The sequence below is a fragment of the Arachis ipaensis genome, chromosome B05, assembly GCF_000816755.2.
Source record: "Arachis ipaensis cultivar K30076 chromosome B05, Araip1.1, whole genome shotgun sequence".
Classification (NCBI taxonomy): Eukaryota; Viridiplantae; Streptophyta; class Magnoliopsida; order Fabales; family Fabaceae; genus Arachis; species Arachis ipaensis.
The window spans coordinates 10,656,262-10,670,480 of record NC_029789.2 but is presented as its reverse complement, the minus strand read 5'-3'; the positions used below and the strand labels follow the sequence as shown (position 1 = coordinate 10,670,480).

Sequence of the window (14,219 nt, the reverse complement as noted above, 5' to 3'; positions counted from 1 at the left end):
GAGATGAAATAGTAGAATTTTTGGTGAATAATATATCGTCATCTCGATTATTAGCTATATACGAGTTGTTTGAGTGGGAAGAAGATACATAGGCTATAATTGAGTACTTATGTAAAGATTTGTTGTGTTTTGTATTTCCTGTTTGTTTGATGCTGATTTTGGGATTAAGCATCTTTCATTTTTTTTTTCAAGTGAAAAGTCTCCGAAAGTGACAACGAGCAGTTTGCGAGCATTTTTTAGGACAAAGAATATGAAGAAAGAAGGGTCGGCGAGCAATGTGAAGGCTGAGGTAGGGGTCGAGGTTAATCAACCTTCTCCTGCCAAGAGGGTGAGCTATAAAAGAAAGATGGTAGAAAAGGAGAAAGTGGTGGATTCGGCTCAAAATTTGCTGACAAAGAGGTAGACCTCAGTGATGTGGATAGCTTTACTGAGAGTCGGAGGGTGTTGCATGGGTATAAAGGAAATGATGATCTTACTTCAATGTGGAGTGAGCATTTTCCCTTTATGCTTATGGCTGATGAGTATGGATAGTTTCCTTCAGATGTGAAGCTGGTGCAGGTGGTCGGTGACATTGGAGTGGGTCGTCATATGAAAGTTAGTAATTTTGGCTTGATGAGTTTTATAACTGTTAGTACATAATTCTTTGTTTAATAGGGGATGTTTGGTGTAGGTGATGGTTGCTCGCCTAATGTGTATGGGGCGTACTCAAGAGTTGAAGCATCTGAGAGATTCTTTTGATGGAGCAAGTATGGGACAACTGATGAAGGAGAATTTAGAGAAAGGTAAGAAGATACAGGAAGCTATAGAAGAGAAAAAGGTTCTGGGTGAAAAGGTAGTACAATTAGAGAAAAAGGTGGTCAAACTTGGTAAGGAGAAAGCTGGATTGGAGACGAGGGTGGTTGAGTTGTCTATTGAGAAAAAGGGTTTGGAGACAAGTAAAGAAAAACATGGCTTTAAGATGTTTGCTATTGGGTTTGATAGGGCTTTGGAGCAGGCTAGATTTATTGCTCTCTCTATTGACTTTGCTGCTATGGATCCTTGTAAGTAGGTATTGAATTGGGAGCTTGTGGATGATGACTAGGAGTAGGAAGGTGAAAACGAGAATGCTAATGTACCATGATTGACTTTAACTTGACTGTAGTTAGGTTTGACTTGTTTTGTATTTTGTGTTTGAATGATGATAGTCTTTGAAATCTGGTAGTAGGAAAAAGAATACATCACTTGTCCCGACTTATATATTTAACTATAGTAAAGTTATAAAGATGAGATATTCCAAGTGCTTAGAAGGGTATTGCTTTCTAATGTTTGTAGTTTGTATGCTCCTCGTCCAACGACCTTGTGTGTGCGAAAGGGGTCTTTCCAATTGGCACTTAATTTCCCATGACCTGGTGGTTTTTTGGCTTCTTTTATTTTTCTGAGGACGAAGTCCCTTTCATGGAATGACCTCGGCTTGATTCTTTTATTGTACTTCCGAGCTATAGCAATTTAAGTTGCACGTTGTTGGAGCAGTGCTTTGTCTCGAATTTCTTCTATTAGGTCGAGCTCGTTTGCTTTGAGCTCGGCATTTGCTTTATCGGTGATGCTTTGTATTCAGCTAGATTGATGTGATACTATGACTGATATCATGGCATCACAACCATATACCTCGGAATGGAGTCTCTTTAGTCGATGATTGTTCTATTGTGTTATAGCTCCACAGAATTTCTGGAATGAGCTCTATCCATTGTCCTTTAGACTCGTCCAGTTTTGTCCTGAGTGCCTGCAATATGACCTTATTGGCAGCCTCAGCTAGACCATTAGTTTGAAAATGTTCTACAGATGAGAATTGATTCTAAAGTTTTGTAAAAAAGTTGTGAATTTTTTGTCTATAAATTGTCGGTCGTTGTCAGTTATAATGGAATGACGTATACCAAATCTACATACTATGTTTTTCCACACAAAAGATATCATTTCTTCAGAATTGATTTTTGCTAAAGGTATAGTCTCTATCCATTTTGTGAAGTAATCTATAGCAACAATTAAGAATTTGAATTGACTTGGTACTTGTAGAAAAGAGCCGAGGATATCTAGCCCCCACTTACTGAAGGTCCAGCTTACCTCTAATATGTGTAATTGCTCAGCCAGGTTGTGAATGATTAGTACGTGCCACTGGCAATGGTAGCAGTGTTTGACCTTGTTCATGCAATCTCTTTGTAGTGTAGGCCAGTAGTACCCTGCTCTTAGTATTTTGGAGGCCAAACTTCTTCCTCCTATGTGTGTCCCACAGACTCCTTTGTGGAATTCGTCAATGGCGAGATTGGCGTCTTCTTTGTTTAGGAATTTTAATAGCGGTCTTGTGAAACCTCATTTGTATAACTCGCCTCCCACCATTGTAAAGAAGTTGGATCTCCTTTTAAATTGTCTCCTGTCTTGGATATTCTCTGGTATGATTCCTGTTTGTAAATATTGTGTAAATGGCCTTTGCCAGTATTCTTCCTGGAAAAATACTCAAAACACTTGTTAGTGTGACCCTGGGCCCATCCCGTGTTAATTGTGTTTAGCTCGGCTGATGGGTTAGGCTTCTAGTATTTGCTAATTTGGATAGAACATCAGCTCCACAATTTTGCTCCTGAGGAATGTGGAATATTTCAAAATTTAAAAAGCAAGAAATAAGATTGTTAACAACAGAGTTATACTTTCTAATAATGGGTCTCGTACCTAAAAATTACCTGTTACTTGTTGCACAACCAATGGGGAGTCACACTTGACTTTGAGGTGTGTTATTTCCAGGGTGTTAGCTAATTTTAGACCAGCTATAAGCGCTTCGTATTCTGCTTGGTTATTGCTAGCATGGAAAGTGAATTATAAAGATTGTTCTATAGCTATTCCTTTGCCATTTTCTAGTAATATTCCAACTCCGGAGCCTTGCATGTTTGACGCCCTATCGACATATAACGTCCATATCTCGTCATATGAAGGGGGCTTGTCGAGTGTGAGTTCTACTATGAAGTCGGCCAATGCTTGGGACTTGATGGCTCCTCGTGCTTGGTATTGGATGTTATATTCTGAGAGTTCTATAGACAATTTGATTAACCTTCCAGCGAGTTCAGGTCATGTTAGGATTTGTCGAAGGGGGTGTTCTGTCTGGACTAAGTTAATGTGGCTTTGAAAATAGTGACTTAGACGTCTTGCGGTTGTAACAAGAGCCAGGGCTAGTTTTTCTAGCTTTGAGTACCTTAATTCGACGTTCTATAGAGATTTACTGACGAAGTATACTGGGTGTTATTGCTTAGCTATTTTTGTTATCAAAATGGAACTAATAGCATGATCAGTAACAGATAAATACAAGTATAGAGGTTTACCATGTTCTGGATTTTGAAGTATTGGTGGGGAAGATAATATGTTCTTGATCTCAATGAATGCCTATTCGCATTCTTCTAACCATATGAATTCTTTTTGTTTTCTTATTGTTTTGAAGAAATGATGTGAACGGTGTGCAATCCGAGGTAGGAATCGAGATAGTGATGCTAGACGACCGGTGAGTTGCTAGATCTCTTTAATTGATTTGGAGCTCCTCATTTCTAATATAGGTTGGAATTTTTCTGGATTGGCTTCTATACCTCGGCAGGTTAGCATGAAACCAAGGAACTTGCCACCATAACTCCAAAAGCACACTTTTTAGTTTAGTTTCATGTTGTATAGTCGGAGTTGTTGAAAGATTTCCTTTAAATCAATGATATGATCACTATTAGGCTTGGTCTTTGCCACCATATCGTCTATACATACTTTTATATTTCGTCCAATTTGGTTAACAAAGATTTTGTCCATCAGCCTTTGATAAGTTGCACCTGCATTTTTAAGTCTGAATGGCATAACCTTATAACAGAAATTACTATGGTCAGTAATGAAAGTAGTTTTATCCTGATCGGTCAAATACATAAGTATTTGATTATAGCCAGAATATGCATCCATAAAACTTAAGCATTGGAAACTAGATGAGTTGTCAACTAGTTTGTCAATACAAGAGAGTGGATATGCATCTTTTGGACAAATTTTGTTGAGATCGGTGTAGTCCACGCACATCCTCAACTTACCATTGTGCTTTTTAACCATGACAACATTTTCTAACTAGCTTGTGAATCTGGGTTCCTTTATGAATCCAGCATTGAGCAATTTTTGGGTTTCTTCTAAGGAGGCTTCCCTCTTGTCTATACTAAGGTGGCGTTTCTTTTGAGCTATAGGTCGACTTGCTAGGTTGATGGCAAGTCTGTGGCAAATTGGGTCAATGCTTGGCATGTCTGTCGGGGTCCAGGAAAATAGGTCGATGTTTTGCTGGAGTAGTGTAATAAGGAGTTCCTTTTCTTGCCCTTGTAAGGTATCTCCAACATAGGTGTGTTTGTCTTGGTCGGTTGTCAATTTTATTTTTGTTGAAGTATTTGTAGGCATAGGTTGATCTTGATGGTTGGTCCTAGGATCCAGGTCTACTAAGGCAGGTAAATATTCCAAGTTATACACTAATTGCATGTATTGTTGGCTGGTTTGCTTTGAAATGTTTGCTTTAAGACTTGCGTTATAGCACTATCTGGCCTCCTTTTGATCGGCATGGATGGTAACAATTTTATTGTGCTATGAGAAAAACTTAACACAAATGTAAAGTAGAAACAATGGCATGAAAAGCATTTAAAGAAGGTTTTCCTAGAATAATACTATATGGGATTTTGTAGTCCATAACCAAGTATTGAACATCTAGAGTTTTACAATAAGGACAATTGCCTAATGTCGTTTGTAACCATAAATAACTTCGGATTGGAACCCGCTCACTTGAGAAACCTACCAGTTCTCTTGTTGATGGTTGGAGAGCTTTGTCACTTAGCTTCATTTTTTGGTATATGGAATAGAAAAGTACGTCGGCGCTGCTGTCTGAGTTTATGAGGACTTTTTTCACCAATGGCTCGCTAACTTGTAGTGAGATAACTATGGGATTGTCCAAGTTTTTGTCTGAGGGACTGAATGTGACGTCCAGAGGGTCCACGTTGGTTGTGTAAGTTAGTTCAGAGTTGGTAACTGACATCATGGTCCTATAGGTCCTTTTTTGGCCGAATTGCTACATCCACCACCTGCGAAACCACCGAAAATATTGTTAATAATTCTACGATGTGGGTTAGGGTTTTCGTCTACCTTTTTTTATCTCTATGATTGTCATTTGATTTGGAGTGTTGGCCGAGGTCTTCTGCAGTTTGCCGATGTCCTCGGGTGTCAATGTATTTGTCTAACAGGCCCTGACGAGCTAGCTTTCCGAGGAGGTCTTTTGCTATAACATAATCATCTGTGGTGTATCCATACTTTTGATGAAAGGTGTAATATTTAGACTTGTCCATATATCATTGGTCCTGGTATGTCTCTGCTTTGTTTGGTGGTTTGATCAGCTTTGAATGTAGGATGCCTTTGATGATGCCATCTCTTTTGGTGTTGAAAGGGGTGTATGTGTCAAACTTTGGTGTTAATTTGAAAGTTTTTTATCTGTCTTGTTATTCAGGTACTTGTTCCGCTTTTTCCCCTCCCTGTTAAGGTTGGGCCTTTCTACGTCTCTGATTTGTCAGAGCTCTTCTATTTCAATTTAGCTTGTTGCTTTTTCTCGAAACTCAACTAATGTCTTTAGTTTCGTCACAACTATAGTTTCTTGGAATTTTCCAGGGCAGAGTCAGGGCGTGTAGGTGGACTTCTGGGTTGAGATTAAGTATCTCCATGGTCGCCTTGGCAAACCTTATCATGTATTCTTTTAAGCTCTCATGCTGTCCTTGCTTTATAGTGCCGAGGTAGTCTGAATCATGCACATAGATCTTTGATGCGGCAAAGTTGTTGATGAAAAGATTGGCCAAGTCGTCAAAGCTTGATATAGAACCTGCAGGCAAATTAGAAAACCAGATCAAGGCAACACCATATAAAAGGTTAGGGAATTTTCGACAGAGTATTGGATCAAATGCACCATTCATAAACATTATTGTGTAAAACTTGGTGACGTGTATGTTAGGATCATCGTTTCCTTCATAGGGTTTCAGTATCGTTGGTAAAGTGAAGTGTTTGGGCATCTGGAAGTTTATAATGTCTTTTGAAAAAGGATTGGTCCTTTTCACCACTAGCTTTGTGGAGGTTGTTATTATAGGCTTAACTTCCGATGTATGCTCGTCGTGGTCATCTTTGTTCTCAGTGTTCTTATACTCCCCCTTCCCTTTAATTTCGCTGTTCTGCTTAGGGGTGTTCGTGGTGTAGTTTGGTTCAGTTTTTGAGAGAAAAGCCATCCGATCCAATCGTTTTATTAAACTGCGGTTCGGTTTGGTTCGGGTTTTTTATCGAAGCCATCCAAACCAAACCAAACCAATTAAAATTGGTTTTGTTTGGTTTAGTTTGTTCATATTTTTTAGTCAATTCAAAAAAAATACTACCATACTATTTCACTAAGTCATAACATTGAAATCGACAAACACAAATACACAATAGCTAACAAAGTCTTGATCCAATGAAATTTAACGACAAAAGGAATTCAAATACAACAATTAAAGAAAATGGGAGACAAATTGTAGAAACCTTGCTAAATTCTTTGGTAACTTGGGAAAAGATGATGCAATAGACCTACTTCTTGCAATTGAAAGAAAGGGAAGATTTTGCTAAACGCTGCTTCTCGGCGGAGGTGGTGTTTACACTGCTGGTGGTTGGGCTATTGTCCATCTGAAAGAATGAAGTCCATCAAATATAAAAAACTCGCAAGAAAATCTCATACACGGCAAGGTACCAACTGCAAGCTACTAAAGCTATAAAGGAACAATAACTTGCATTTTTTTACCCTATAACTCTGATTTGGTGAGCCAAGACAACTATCTTCCAAACAAAGAAATAAGATAGGAAATGAAAGGAATAAGAATTTAATTAGAATAGAAAGAAGGCACTCACCATGAATGAAAGAAGCCCTATGAGTATGCTACATTTGTAAATTAAAAAGTTTAGTATAGACCATTAGAAAGCTGTATAGAAAAGTAACCAACATCTACAACTACTCTCAGATTCAGGTTACTTGTGTAAAAGCATATAACCACAATCCAAAAGTTAAATGAATAGATTAAAAAACAAATCACATAATGAAACATCATAACTAAAATCAATCTGACCTTAAAACAAACCACATAGGATTCCAACTTTCAGGATGAACTGCAGGAGCAGGAGCAGCAAAACACAAAAATATTAAATAAAAATCAGTATCTCATAATATTAACTAACTTGTGCTATACCAGATAAAAGAACTTACAATCACTGAACCAGCAATAAAATAACAACCAGAAACAATGAAATCAATAATTAGTGACAAGTAAAACAATAAAACAAATAAAACAATAAATTTCCCTAAACAATGAAAACAAATAAAACAATAACAAGTTAACAACAACCAGCAACAATAAATCAATGATTATTGAATAGAAATTAGTCAAATTACTTAATTATGATGAATCAATGATCAGTGAACCAGCAATAAACTGAATAATAAATCAATAACCAGCAATACCAAATTACCAAGAATAAGCTGAACATAAACTGAACAATAACCTTATCTCAATAAACTGAACAATAAATCAATAACCAGCAATAGCAAATTACCAACCATAAATTGAACAATAATATGAACAATAAACTGATTTCAATCAACTGAACAATAAACAGCAACCAGCAACAATACCAACAATAAAATAATTCATCAATACAAGTCACCAACACTACCTGACAAAAAGCAAGTAGCAACAATGCATCAGTAAACACTAAACAGCAATTGGTAAACATTACCTGAATCGGTGGCTCGGGCTCCATATTGACTTGAATCGGTGGCTGGGTGGGAGACTAGGAGGTGCTGTGTTGAACTGTTGATCGTGGCTAGAACCCAAAAACGCTGCTGGGTGGTGGCGTCTCACTGGCATGGTGCTGTGCTGGCCTATTGGGTCAGTGGGTGGTGGCATGGTGCTAGCCTGCTGGGTTAGTGGGTGCTGGCCTGTTGTGCGACGGCTTCGTATTCGTGGTGCACCGGCGGTGGGGAATCTTTGCTCTGGGACTTCGTGGTGCTCTGGGATCTCTGCTCTGGAACTTCGTGTTCAGCATTGGGACTTCAGAGGAAGGCTTCGAGGTGGTGGGAGGAACATGGGTGCCGCCAGCCTCGAGCCTCATGGACGTGGGTTGGGGGGGGTGGGGTTGGTATTTTTTAGGGTTTTTTGCCAAACTGGTTCGGTTCGGTTTGGTCAGAATTTTCATGGTCAGAACCAAAAACTGAACCGAACCGCAAAAAAATAGCAAAACAAGTTTTTTCAATTTTTTCGGTTTGTTCGATTTTCGGTTATTTCAGTTCGGTTCGATTTATCGGTTTAATTCGGTCCGGATCGATTTTGAACACTCATAGCTCTGCTTCTGACGTAATAGGTTGGCCATTTTTAAGTTTTCTGCTTGTAGATATTCTTAATGGCCAATAGTTTAGCTTGAGTGGGAGGAGCTAGGGGTTGCTCGGATCGATCGCCATAAGCTACGTCCTACAAGAGAGAGTAAACGATCAGATAGAAAAAATAATAGTGGGGTTAACAAATTTGGCCCCATGGTAGGCGCCAAATGTTCCTTGGTGGATAACCGGCTTCAAGGTATAACTTGTCTTGCCAATGTTCGAACTTGCTCCTCCTTGAGTAAAATGAGATATACATTGGCTTTTCAAAGAACAGCGACGGTGGATACCTACAAAAACACTCCAATCACTACTAGAAAACTAGTTATTACAGACGGATATTTCCGACGAATTTTATCCCACGGAAATACAGACGAAATTTTAGAGGGATTTTTTTGTCGGAAAACAAAAAAAATGAATTAGCATAAATTACAGACGGAAAATAGAATTCGTCAATAATTCTGTCGATAAAATTAATTTTTTTCGTGAGAAATGGTTACAGACGGAAAATCCATCTGTAATTAAATAGACAAAACACTGCATTTTATTAATTTATTACAGACGAAAAATCCATCTGTAATTTAAAAATTTTCCGTCGAAAAATTTTAATTTAGACCTAACTTCATCCCTACCCTATCGACGTCCTTTCACATACACAAAATCACAATCAAACGAGTTGTTCCTCTCTCCTTCAACGAACTTCTCCGTTGCACGAGCTTCTTCTTCTCCTTTCCTCACTCACAACGCCACTGCCGCCACCCTAACCACCGCACCTACCTTCTCTTTCTCCTCCTCTCTTTTAAACACTGAACCAGTAGAACACATCCCCTGTCTCTCTCGTTCTTTCTCGTTCGCAAAACAAATCAAGCTCAAGCTCCTGTTCTCTTCGTCTCAGGTGAGCTCTAGCACGCCGGCGCCACCTGTAGTAGCGTCTATCCCCACCACCGCCGCGCCTCTCTCTCCTTTTATTCCCACTCAGTTCTGGCTCGCATATCTTTTCAGCGCCGCAACCATCATCTCCTCCAGTCAATGCTTCCAGGTTTTGGTTTCAAAATTCTTTTAATTTCTGTTAAGTTCAATTAATTTTTTTTAGTTAATTTGATTTTAGTAATTATTTTAGTTAGATTTATTTTCTGATTTGTGAATTTTTAGGTTTTGATTAGATTAGGTTTAGTTAGATTTGTTCCTTTTCTGATTTTAGTAATTAGTTTGATTTAAAATTTGTTGTTGAAACTTTTTTCCTCATGGTTTTTCAATTTTTGGTGTTGTGGCGTAGATAGAAAGAAAGCAAAAAGGAAAAGATGTTGAAGGTGAAGGTGTATGCGGACCGCATGTTCCAACCATCTCGTGCCGTTCTTATCTTCTGCAAGTAATTCAATTCAACGTTGTATTTCTTTGCTGGAATTTGAATTCTGCTACTACTACTGCTAATGCTTAATTTCTCAATAGAGTTAATGGAATAGAATTCAACAAAATTAAAGTTGAAATCTCCAAAAGACAGCATTTATCTCCCGAATTTGTAGGTAATCGTTACAATTACTATGCTTCTGAAGACACTTATCTACCTCTTTAATTAAACCTCCATAATCCGTCTCTATCAGCTATCAACCCTTTCAAGAAACTCCCTGCTATTGTTGATGGAAGGTTCAAGCTATTCGAAAGGTACTTCCTTCTTTTTTCAATTTCATTTTGATCAATCATTTCCATTAATTGGAACTTCAATTAGACGTGTTCTTTTCTTCTTGGCAGTCACGCAATTCTTATCTATCTTGCTTCTGCTTTTCCTGGTATTGCTGATCATTGGTTGGTATTATCCCCTTTTCACTTATTTAATCACAATAATTTTTTTATGACTCCACAGATATGTGAATGACCACAGCGTTAGGTACTTGGTTGTCACATCTGCGTCACTTAAATTAAACGGAAAATCTTCTTCTTTTCAGGATGTATGGTGTGGCCCTGGAATTGAACTCGCATCAGATCATGCTTCTACTTCTGTGGATTGTGTGGTGGCAAGGAAGAATGCTTCTTCAAGAAGAAACCTTGATGCTGTTGAGAGAGCAACACATAGGGAAGAGGTATACTTCTTTCTCCATCATCATTTTCTACTTTCAATTCTTACTATTTTCTTTTTTATTTATTTAATTGATTCATTTATGTTGTTTTCTCTTCAGACACTGCATTTTCATGTTCATATAATTATTGTGAATTGAAGCCTCTTCTCTTCCTCAACTCAATGACAGTTCTTGATTGTTTAATTGATCAAAGACTGTACATTGATTTGCCTGATGCGAAGCAAAGGGTCCAAATTTTTGGTGTGCATAGTTCTGGAAAGCAACTTGCAGAGGATGTTGATTTTGAAAAGGTATATTGCTTATCTATTCAAATTCACTTCTCTCTTTTCCATTGAACTCATACATTGATTTCTTACATCAACAGCTTGTCTTCCGAACTGTTGGATTCTCAGGAGTAGATATAAGAAACCTTGTCAATGAAGCAGCAATAATGGTTGTGGGTTTCTGCTGCATTTGATTTTATTCTTTGCTGTGCTACTAACTTCCAGATTTAGACCTGCTGTATGCAACATCATGGTGGTGTCTTCAGTGTGACTTTAATATGTCTGTAGTTGAAGGGAATGTGATTAATCACGGTTAAGAACTATAGGTTTTGGTAAGGGTAGTTAATGTACAAATGATAGAGTTGATGCATTACAAAACATTTAAGAGCTGCAGCATCTATTTGTTTTTTAATCTGAGAAGGCTCGAAGTGAGTTGGAGCATAGTCCAATCTTCTCATTCAGTTTATGAGAATTGACAATCATGTATTTTTCATTTATAGTAGGAAACTGTTATAGAGAAACAAAGCCTTAACCTAGTGTTTTTGAGTGCTAGTAGTAGTTATGAAAGCCTAGGCCCATGAATAGCCATAATCAAATCCTTGCACAGCTTCTGGTCATCTTGTATGCAGTTTACATGGTAAATTCCCCTTCCTGCTCTTCCCTCTGTTACTGTATTAGTAAGCAAAGATAAGATGCAAAATTAAAGCTTCTATTATTGGCTGCAGGTGAGGAAAGGGCATTCAGAAATTTCCCAGCAGGACATTGTTGATGTATTAGATAAACAACTGGTTGAGGGTATGGGTGTGCTTCTCATTTTAAATAACAAAATAAATCAACAATTTTTTTAAGGGCAATGTACTTAAATAAATTAAATGAGAGAAACCTTTACCTGATTGCAACAAATGGAATTTCCTTACGTGAATGTCCTGTTTTGTTTACTATGTAAACCGTGGGAGCTAACAACGGTTTCGGATTTGTTCATAAACCGTGGGAGCATCGGACGGTTTTCACTTGAAAAAGTTTGAGCATAAACCGTGGCTGCTCACCACAGATTATGAAGGAAAATTGCTAGCCATAAACCGTGCTTGGTCACCACGGTTTATGAAAAAAAAAGCTCTGAACATAAACCCCTCCTGGCTACCACAGTTTATGCTTTCTTATTCCTATTTCGCATAACTTCCAATCACTTCGTCTTCTTTCTTACTCCATTCTCTTTATTAAGCTATTTGTCTACTTTTATTAATTTTTTTATCTCTTTGCATCTTTTTCTATTTATTAAATTAATTATGCATTACTTTTATTTTTCTCTCTATAAAATTGCAAGAAAAAATGACTCATAATTAACCATGCCAAAAATTCTTCCATTTTATGATAACTATAAGAAAAGTGGTTATAACTTTTTTAACAATTTGTGATAATATGAAAGATATTTATTTATATTGGATTAAGGCACAGTCAAAGAAAGATTGAGAGTAAATGGAGTATATATTTTTTTGTATTCATATGGTTTACATACAAAAATTAAGAATGGAGCGATTTTTAAGGGAAAAAAAGTATACTTTAGAAGGGATGAAGAGAAAAAAAAATAGTCTTAACTTATATGGTTTAGTACTCATTACGTACTCTGTTATTAATTTCAAAGGGTTTTGTTACTTGTGACAACCAAAACGTTTGTACGAAGGGATTCTTGTCGGTTTAGAGACTATATCTACAACGCGACTGTTTTTATGACATTCTTTACTGGCAAAAAATCCTAACGTCAATATGGATTTTGTAATTCAAAAGACGCGCGCATTCTTGTCGGCAAAGCCAAAAATATATCGTCAATAAGATAAGGTTTTTTCTTTTTTTTTTGTCACTAAATGATATTTTATGCACATGATAGGAATTTTTTAAAGAAATGCAACAACAACAACAACAACAACAACAATAATAATAATAATAATAATAATAATGAAACAGGACAATAATGCTATATCAAATGGGATTTTTTTAAATAAATATTTAATTTACTGAAGTAGGTATTTTGGACACTATTTACTATTTTTAGGTTTTATTACATATCTCGTTTATCATGTAAACAAAATAATTGTACACATATTTTGTTTTAGTCCAACTACACATTCAAATGTTTTTGCTAACCAAATACAATCAAGTTGATCCAAACTCAACAAAAACCACTTTTATCACACCAGCGTGTACACACGCATTTCAATAACATGAAACATATCCTTCTTCGTCTTCGCGTTCCTTCTTCTTCTTCTCCGCGTTCTTCCTTCTTCTTCTTCGCCTTCCTCCTTCTTTTTTTCGCTTGTTTTCTCTCAATCATCATTCTTTTATTGCTGCTGTTGTTGCTGTATTTTTTCTTTTCCTCTTTTTAATTGAGGTTCATTTGGATCCATAAATGAATTCAATGTGTTTTTGTTGATAATTGAGTCTTTTTGACTGCTTGTTCAAAATTGAACTAATTTCGGTTCATTTGTAAATTGAGATTCACTTGATGCTGCTGATAAGTATTGACCAAATTTTTTATTCCTTAAGTAATTTTGGTTTATTTTTTTAGTTTAATTGAGGATTATTTGGATCTAAAAATAAATTGTGTGTGTTTTTGTTGATGATTGAGTCTTTTTGACTGCTTGTTCAAAATTGAACTAATTTCGGTTCATTTGTGTGTTAATTGAGGTTCACCTAATGCTGCGGATAAGTATTGACCAAATTTTTTATTCATTAAGTAATTTCTATTTATTTCTTAATTTATTTGAGGTTTATTTGAATACATAAATGAATTCGATGTGTTTGTATTAATTGAGGTTCATTTGATGCTGCTGATAAGTATTGACCAAATTTTTTAGCAAAGAAAAAATTATTCATTATCACTTTATTCAATTGCATTAGATTCTACCCCATTTCATTCAATTAGTTTAGATTTGAACAAGCAGTCAAAAAAATTCAATCATCAACAAAAACACATCAAATTTATTTCTGGATCCAAATGAACCTCAATTAAACTAAGAAATAAACCAAAATTACTTAAGGAATAAAAAATTTGATCAATACTTATCAGCAGCATCAAGTAAACCTCAACTAGCACACAAGTGAATCGAAATTAGTTCAGATTTGAACAAACAGTCAAAAAGACTCAATCATTAAGAAAATGCATCGAATTTATTTCTAGATCCAAATGAACCTCAATTAAATTAAGAAATAAACCGAAATTACTTAAGGAATAAAAAATTTAGTCAATACTTATCAGCACCATCAAGTGAACCTCAATTAACACACAAATAAACCGAAACAAATTAAGAAATGAACCAAAATTATTTAATGATGACATCAGAGAAAATCAGAACTAATAAAAATGTTTGCAAAATATTGGTGTTATTGGTAATGACAATAACAAAAAAAGGAAAAGAAAAAGAAGAAGACGCAACATTG

The 14,219-nt window shown here is 36.4% G+C and overlaps 2 long non-coding RNA genes across 2 annotated transcripts; both read left to right on the top strand.

Moving 5' to 3' along the window:
• Positions 9,157 to 9,893, top strand: LOC110262739. The gene is made up of 3 exons (XR_002347725.1): positions 9,157 to 9,260; positions 9,342 to 9,485; positions 9,723 to 9,893. It is a non-coding gene; the product is annotated as an uncharacterized LOC110262739 (long non-coding RNA).
• LOC107641690 lies at positions 10,252 to 11,103 on the top strand. Its single transcript, XR_002347726.1, has 3 exons — positions 10,252 to 10,524; positions 10,690 to 10,811; positions 10,886 to 11,103. It is a non-coding gene; the product is annotated as an uncharacterized LOC107641690 (long non-coding RNA).